An 8,072-nucleotide genomic window follows, 5' to 3' on the forward strand; every position below is an offset into this window, starting at 1 on the left:
CTGTTTGATCCTACAGGTAGGTCCTGAGTTGCAGGAGGGACCACTCATCACCATGCTGTCCTACTGTCCATCAGGATGTCTTCTCCACCTCTCCTGGCTGAGCCGCTTTGCTGTGCTGCAAGAGATGCAGTGTCTGGCCCTAACAAATTGCATTTGCCTGAGGATGTGGGTGCTGTGATGTTTTCTGAATCCCGGCAGGCCTTAGGCAGCAGAGAACAGTAGCCTAGGCAGAGTGCTCAGCTCTGCAAGGGGAGAAATGGCACAATGTAAGCATCAGTTGCAATCTGGCATCATTAGTTACTTCATTTTTCTTAGATGATGTCCGATACAGTTATTTGGGTTGCATTGTAAGTTAGGTTGAAAGCTAAGGCCAATTCATGGAGTTGGGAACAGTATTTTTTTTTTTCTGGTAAACAAGAAAAAACGTTCCTTTCACTTTGTTGATCCAATTCATAATTATCCAGTGTAATTACTCATAATATTAATACCTTCTCATAAATTTTATTTTTCATTGCAACTGTTATCCAACAGTCATTAATAAGGTGCTAACCTTTACTTGGTATTCCATCTGTGACTGGAATACCAGATTTCAGGTATTATAAATCAGTTTTAAAGGTTCAACATCAGTTTGAACATTTCAAAGCATACCTGTTTCTGTCAAGCTTTCGCAAAAGGATGTTTCAAAATTCATTATTTTTTTAATTCTATTTTGAGAATCCGTTTGCACGTTTCAGAAAGCAAGCAGAGTAAGGAGTCAATTCTTTGGGATATTCAAATCATGGAGCTAATCCAAGATCCATTCAAGTGAACAAAATTTATTGCATTTACTTCTTCTTTCAGTAGACTCCACCCTGCAGAGACGTTAATTTGGGCATTGTTGCATTTGGTGTCAGGCAGGGAAGGATGCTGTGGATTAATAGTTCTTCCAGGATGGGAGGAAAGAAACACATTTTCATATGCTAAAGGAGATACTAAATGAATGAGTCATTCTGTTGAGCAAATGACACCTATGTGCTTATGGCACGTTGATATGTGGAAATCATATAAAGTCTGGGTGCCACCATTTTTATTATATATTAGGCTATCATGTTTCCACTGATGTCTGCACATGTTCTTTCATGTTTGTTGACTGTTAAAGGACATCACTGCTTTCTAACTGCTAATAGTTCTCATTACTATTAGTTCTCAGATATTTGAGAATTTATTGGTATTATACATGGGTCTTTCTAGCAAAAGAAAAGCTAGGTATGTGCTTAAATGGAGCTAAAGTTGGAAATTTGGCATGTATTTTTAAGCCGTGCAGTGCAGTTTTATTAAAACAAAGAAACTTATGTCTTGCAAAGTTACAAGCACGCTTAGGTGAGTGTAAAGATTTAGCAAATCAGTGTCTCAAACCAATCTCTTAAATCACTGTGATTTATTCTTTTTTTATTCACAGTCATGAATTTCTAAACCAAATGTAAACAGCAGTCTTCAAACCTCTTATTCAGGGTCTCTAAAGTCCACTTCTCTTACTAAATTAATAGGAAACAGTTTTTACTGCGTATTAACTTTCAGTTATTTTTTCATTGCCATTTACTTCAAGTCATTTTATGGTACCCATTCAAATTTTGAGAAACTGGTGTCTTGGTGGACTTCAGTGCATCCAAACATGAAGAGATAACTAGACCTGGATCCTGCAGCCTGGGTTGTGAGGGTAGACTCCAACACGGGTACACAGCCCTTTTGAGGTCAGACGGACCGTTAATGGGTACCACAGTCCACCTTTGGATCGGACTGCAGGACGGTGGCCTGGGCTGAAGCAGACCCCAACACTGGCTGACAGGAGCCTCGTAATGTAGGACCCGCTGAAGTGTATTTCGTCCTGCACGTTCATCAGATGGTAAAAATAATTTTAGACATCCCCATATTAGATTACTGTAAAAAATATTTGACCTACCAGTTGTTACTTTATGATGCATACTGCATAACTATTTACTATTATTTACTTACTGACCAGAAAAACAAGAGCCAAATCCTGGAATTCATCAACTAATAGAGAAAGATCTGTATAAAGCTCCTGCTGTGCTTGGTATACCACATATGTCTGAGGCCAATTCCATAAAAAGAAACTTAACATGAAGTTGATCCTAGTTTAATTCAGGCTTTAAGATGCATACACAATATTTTGTAGTATTTGGGAGGTGAAAATATTAATAGTGTTTTCTTATTTAAAAAAAAAAGTTCAGAACTAAAAATAATGAGGATTTTATGAGAGGGAAGACAGGAGGGAAAGAAAAATGCATTGTAGGAGTATCGTTGCTGGTTTGTGGCAGTTCTTTTGGGCCTCACAGAGGAATGAGAGCCTTACGGTGCCTGAGCTGTACCCAGCTGACGGGCAACCGCTCTCCATCCCTTGGATTTCCCCCTTCCCAACTGTAGGCACCATGCAGCTCCTGACACTCTTTCTGAATTCAAAACCCTTTCTGGATTAAGGTTCAGGAGGGGGGAGCCTTCATTCTGGATGCTTGTTTTCCTTCGCAGTGAGGGGTGGGGAAGCAATTCATCAGTGGCTGCGGGGGCCGGGGATGCTTTCCCGTACAGCCACAGCCTGTTGGGGCTTGGTGGAGCAGGCAGCAGCACCGCCGGTGTCCTCAGCCAGGGCAATGGGGCCCTTCTTTGTGTCCCAGGCACCATAAGGCATCACTTGACGCATTCAGTCTCCAGCAGTATAATTTTGACTTTATTTCAATAAGCAGTCATCTGCAGTGGAGTACATTGGTGGAGTATGTTTCAAGCTAGTGCATTTTTAGGCTACTAAATCTACTAAATTTTCCTAGGTGTCTCTAATTTAGGATTTGCTTCTTTCCAGAAGAGCTATTAAAAATCAGCCTTGATACACAAAGGTACCCTGCTTATGAATGTAAGGAAAGTGGCACCAGATGCACCACAAATAAATAAGCATTTCTGAGTTGCACTCAACACATTCCTTATACTGATAGCCGCCAAATTATGTTTTTTTTAAAATCAAATCGTAAGAGTTAAAAACGGTTTATCTCTGCTCATCCACCTGTGTTTCACATTCTTCATACAGTTTTGCGCTGTTGAGTGCTTCTTCGTGTCCTCTCTCCTTATGTTATTACATGCTTCTGGTATCACTGGATGAAAAGCATTCTGCCTCTGCTCGGTGTGCAGAGCCCATGCCGTGTCTTTCAGCATATAAATTAGCATCCAGTGCAAGGTGTGTTTTCATTTGTCTGTGTCTAGTTTGGCAGCATTATTTAATGGAGGTTGTCGTGTATAGAGATTCCTGTATTATAAAAGGCAAGGCATCCTTAAAAACACATTTTCAGAACTTCATCAGGTGAATCACTCGGCTGGATATGAATGCTTCAGTCTTTTGCGTATGCAAATGTGGTATAAGACAGAGGGCAAGGTATATGATTTGGTTTTTTAGATATTGAAATCAAACTTTTGCTTGTTCTTAATTCTTGTGAAACCTTCTTGAAATTCTTATTTTAACCTATTTCCCTCTAAATTAATGACAGGTTTGCAGGGACAAAAGTACTGACTGCCCTCTGTGATTTTTTTTTCCCTTGAGCCTGGGTTTGAAAGGGATCTGTCATCTTATGTTCGTGGGCTGAAAATATAGGTGTAATTATGAATAATTGGTTTAGGAATTAAATATTTCTTTGGAAAGGTAAACTGTCAAGCAGGAAATATATGTAGAAAATCTCTATAATGCACTTAATTAAAAAAAAATCCGTATTAGTAGCCTGCAAGTATCCAAGCAGTAAAAAGACTTTAAGCTTTGTTTACATTTTGGCTGCAAGAGGTGCCTCTCTTTAAGTATTTAGATAAACAAACCAAAGCTGCTGTTTTCATTAGCATGTAACACAGGGCCCTGTTTCCTTACCTCGGAGAATATTAAACTAAAATTTGGTAGCAGAAAGCAATTTGATCTCTTGCAAATATGACTCTTGATAAACCTTACAGTATGGAAAAAAAAAAAACACCCAACCTTCAAATTTCGTACCTATTGACATTGCTTAATAAAAACATCTCGAGTGCTGGTGCTTCTGGGTGTGTTTCCAATAGCAATGTGATTGCAAGGCTCCGTGGATAAAATTACCAATCCTTTGAATTCTGACCTTCAGTCTAAAACAGCTTTAGAGGTTACTCTTTTTCCGATTTGTGAGATTGCAGAGAAAAAGTTAATGCTGCTGGAAGGAAGCGGGGGAGGGAGCTGGGCTTGGAGATGAGAACTGGGACTTTGAAGCCATCTGAGAAGTTTTCCTCTGGCCTTGATTTGTAACAACAAATATTGGCAGTCTGAGTAATTATGCGAAGTTTCAAAATAGAGCATGTGGCAATTGAAATTTCTGTGAATACAATTACTATTGAGACCCAATTGATTTTAAGGGAAATTATACTGTTGGGTTCATCGAAGCCTGAGAGCTAGCTTAAGCCCGTCATCCCTGTCTGTGGGGAGGGGAAACCTCAAAACTGAGTCCCCCCTAGACACATCGACTGGAAGTGCCTGTCTTTCTCCACTGAAGATGAGGGTTGGGATCATCATCTTAAACTAAATGCTTAATTTTAGATGGTTACAGTAAGGTGGGAATCTAACCCCTGCTGAACAAATGAGTGTCACGGTATAATTACTGTAAGGTTCAAAAGAATTTATTATGGTAATTTCTTAAAAACAGTTTACAGGAAAAGCAATTGATGCGAGTGTAAAATAAATTGCCTTTGTAATGAATATTTTAACTTAGACTTCCACTTTTTCCTTTTCATTACAAGGCCCAAAATGTGGAATATTTATGAACTTCACTTTTAGAAGATACTTCACCCTTCCTGATCATCGTAAGAAAAATATGTGTGACTGAATGTTTCAAGGTTAAGGACGTACATATTTACTGTATTCAACTAATGCAAGGTTTGTGATTTGAATGTGTGTTTATGAATCACTTATATTAGTCATAAATGCAGCCTTGTCTTAATAATTTATGAAAGTGAGCTCGGATGCTGTTCTTGCAATTTTCTTCATAATTCTAAATGCTTTAATTAACAATTATTTTCTCTATATCATTTTTTTATTTGCTTGTCCAGTCTTATATGTCAGCAGCTGAAAAATTATGCAATAATTGACACAAATAACTAAAATACAGTAATGTTCCACTGCTCCATCTACTGTTGAACAGTGACATGAATAATGCTTCAGGAAAAAAATACGGAACGCATTTAGGAAATAATAACAAAATGGAATTTGCAACAAATAAACCTATTGTTTCTGTGGTTAGTGAACAAACATATTTTTCTTGCAGAATTAAGAATTCTGAGTACGACTTTAATTCAGAGTTGAAAAACAAAGAGGAACTTTCCATCTCCCTTTTCACCTTACAGGAGGTGCTGACAAAACTGGTTTTGTTCATGTTAATGGAAAATAGTCAGAGAAAAGACAGTCTAGCATTACTGAGCTGACTCATGTTATACAGTGTGCTGTATTTGTATCACTGGCAAAAATGGAAGTTATTGCTGTGAAAAAAATTTGCAATGGTTTGTAAATTCTAGCTTTTTTCTAGTAGCACTAAATTGAAAGATGAGGAAGGCTTAAATAGTTGTGGGAGGACGAACTACGGAAAAATGGCATGTGTGTGAAATGATGTGTTTTATAGTCTTTACAGAACAACGGAACTTGATTATTTTGTCAGCTCACTGGTAGTCTCTGATTTGTACTGCGTTCTTCGTGCAACTTAGTCTTCTGAGGAACTACTGAGTACAGCTTTTATCACCCGTTAGAGTGCTAGCAAGCTGCTTCTCATCATCGCTGGTGCATTTGATTTGACTTGTTCATTTTTGTAAGCAAATTACTAATCACAGATCACAGTGAAGGATGATTATTTTCAATTTTTTAGGCAGTTATGTTTCCATGCTGAGCTGGAGTAAAAGCTTGAATGTAAATTAGAAAAATTAGCTCTTTTTCAAGGATGCTCACAGGTTGCAATTTGCTCCTTTCATTTCACTCCCTGTCTTGCAAACAGCTAATTCTCCAAATAACTTTGCTCAAAGATAATTACGTTGCCTTCAGCAGAACTACTTTTATAAACAGTTACTAACACGTTTATGTATCTTCTGAGCTGAGGTTTTTGCACAAAAGAAATGACATTCTCACTGATTCTTAGGTACCATAAACAGGGTTAAAAATCCCCCTGTAAAACTATTGAACTTCATTGGAAAATGGAAAGTAATTTTCAGTAGTTCAATTTAATAGGTAAGACACTGCTTAAATGAGGGCTGTTGTAGTTAGAAAAGCTACAAGATTACTCTTAAATCGGGAGTTAGATCTCAGAGCTCTGCCCTCAGAGTGTGACAGACCTGGTGTCTCAGTCTTCAGAGAAAAGCAACGCCATCACTTTTGGGTAGAGCGTCTACTTCAGATGATCTGGCAACCAAAACTTATCAGTATTTTTTTGTGGCAATCATAAGTATAATTACCTTCATGAGATTTCTAGAAGAGAAAAATGATGTAGAAAGTTTTCAGTTGGGTGTTACACAGTACCAAAAGAGAGATGACAGTATTAGATGTATTTAAAACTTACCTTCATGTAGGAAACCCTCCTTTCACCCTGCCAAACTACTTATTTATTTTGCAGTTAGAGTACTGAGCGTATTTATAGTTTACATTGTTTGTGTCTATAAATATATATATCTGCTATATATTTTTTCCCCTGTTACATAATGCTTTTAAGATGCAATGAATCTATTGAAAAAACATGCATACCTTGATTTTGGAAAGTGAAAAATTGAGAAACACTAAGGTACTTGCTATCAGACTAGTCTTTGGCTGCTTCTTCTGTGGAAAATCTCTGCATTCGTTTATGTGGTCGTTGTCAATAACTATTTCAGAATCATATAAAGTCATGCATTCATTCATTCAAAAAGCTATAGCAGTATCTACTTAAGATTAATAAAGACTACTATTTCATATTTTAAATTATACAAAATGATCCTGTACTTCATACTGAAGTTGCTGATTAAAAACAAGTACAATTGCATGCAAACTAGCAAAGATGTCATTGGGGCCAGCAGTTCATACACATTTTGAGTAAGGATGATGGTTAGCAGCACACACCTTTCCTTATAAAATGCTACACGTAGACCTTAATTCATTATTAATTTTATCCAGTGTACCTTGAAAGAATATAATGAAATTGTCCTTCTCAATCACACTGATAGTTTTTGGACAGAACAGTTAAAACGGTTGATTTCTGTCACTTTTTTTGTTTGTATTTACCAAGGTCTTCCTACTTCTGCTCACGTGAGTAGCATGAGACAATAAGGGCTCCTGTCAAACGCTGCAAACTTCTCCTCCAGCCAGGGACGTCTCTAGGCAACAGCTGCTATGTGTAAGATAAAACTTGTATGGAGACATAGGAGGGCTATTGCCTGCTTCAGAGGGTTCTGATGTTGCATTGCAGTTGTTACGGGAAGAGCCAGGCGGCAGCTTTCGGGATGCATCTTTTGCTTTAGTGAAGTGTCGTCTTCCTGGGCCTATTTCTAATGTTAAATATTTCAGTAGCATTTCCTACTTAGTGACAAACATGCAAACATCCCACTACTCCACATCCATCTTATATCTAATTTTTCTTAATTATCAGCACGTCTGTAATTGTGGTACCTAAGGGCCCAGTAAATACTGTGTTCAGGATGGACCCTCTTCACTTGTGCTAAAACGAGTGTGTGACACTGCATATGGAGTTAAAACCATATTGCATGAGTAGTAGTTGTAAAAATCTATCCAACAGCTTGTTGTTCCTTTGATATTATGTAATAGGCCTGGTCCTTTACTTCTTTTGACTCTTGAGATGCTAGCTGCATCAGCGGGAACGCAGAATCAGGGCAAATTCAGGCATGATATAAACATGTACAAATCCCACTGAAATCTCTGTTCCAAACCCAGTGTTAGCGCAATTGTGGTTTAAAATTGATGTTGGGTGCCAGTGATCAACAACCCAGCCTGCACTGATTTGGTATGCAGTTAGTTGGAAGAACAAAACCAAAAAGCCAAGTAAACAAACTTCTTTCAGATA

This window comes from Nipponia nippon, unplaced genomic scaffold, assembly GCF_047370975.1.
Source record: "Nipponia nippon isolate SJK-2023a ecotype South Korea unplaced genomic scaffold, ASM4737097v1 scaffold_1, whole genome shotgun sequence".
Lineage (NCBI taxonomy): Eukaryota > Metazoa > Chordata > Aves > Pelecaniformes > Threskiornithidae > Nipponia > Nipponia nippon.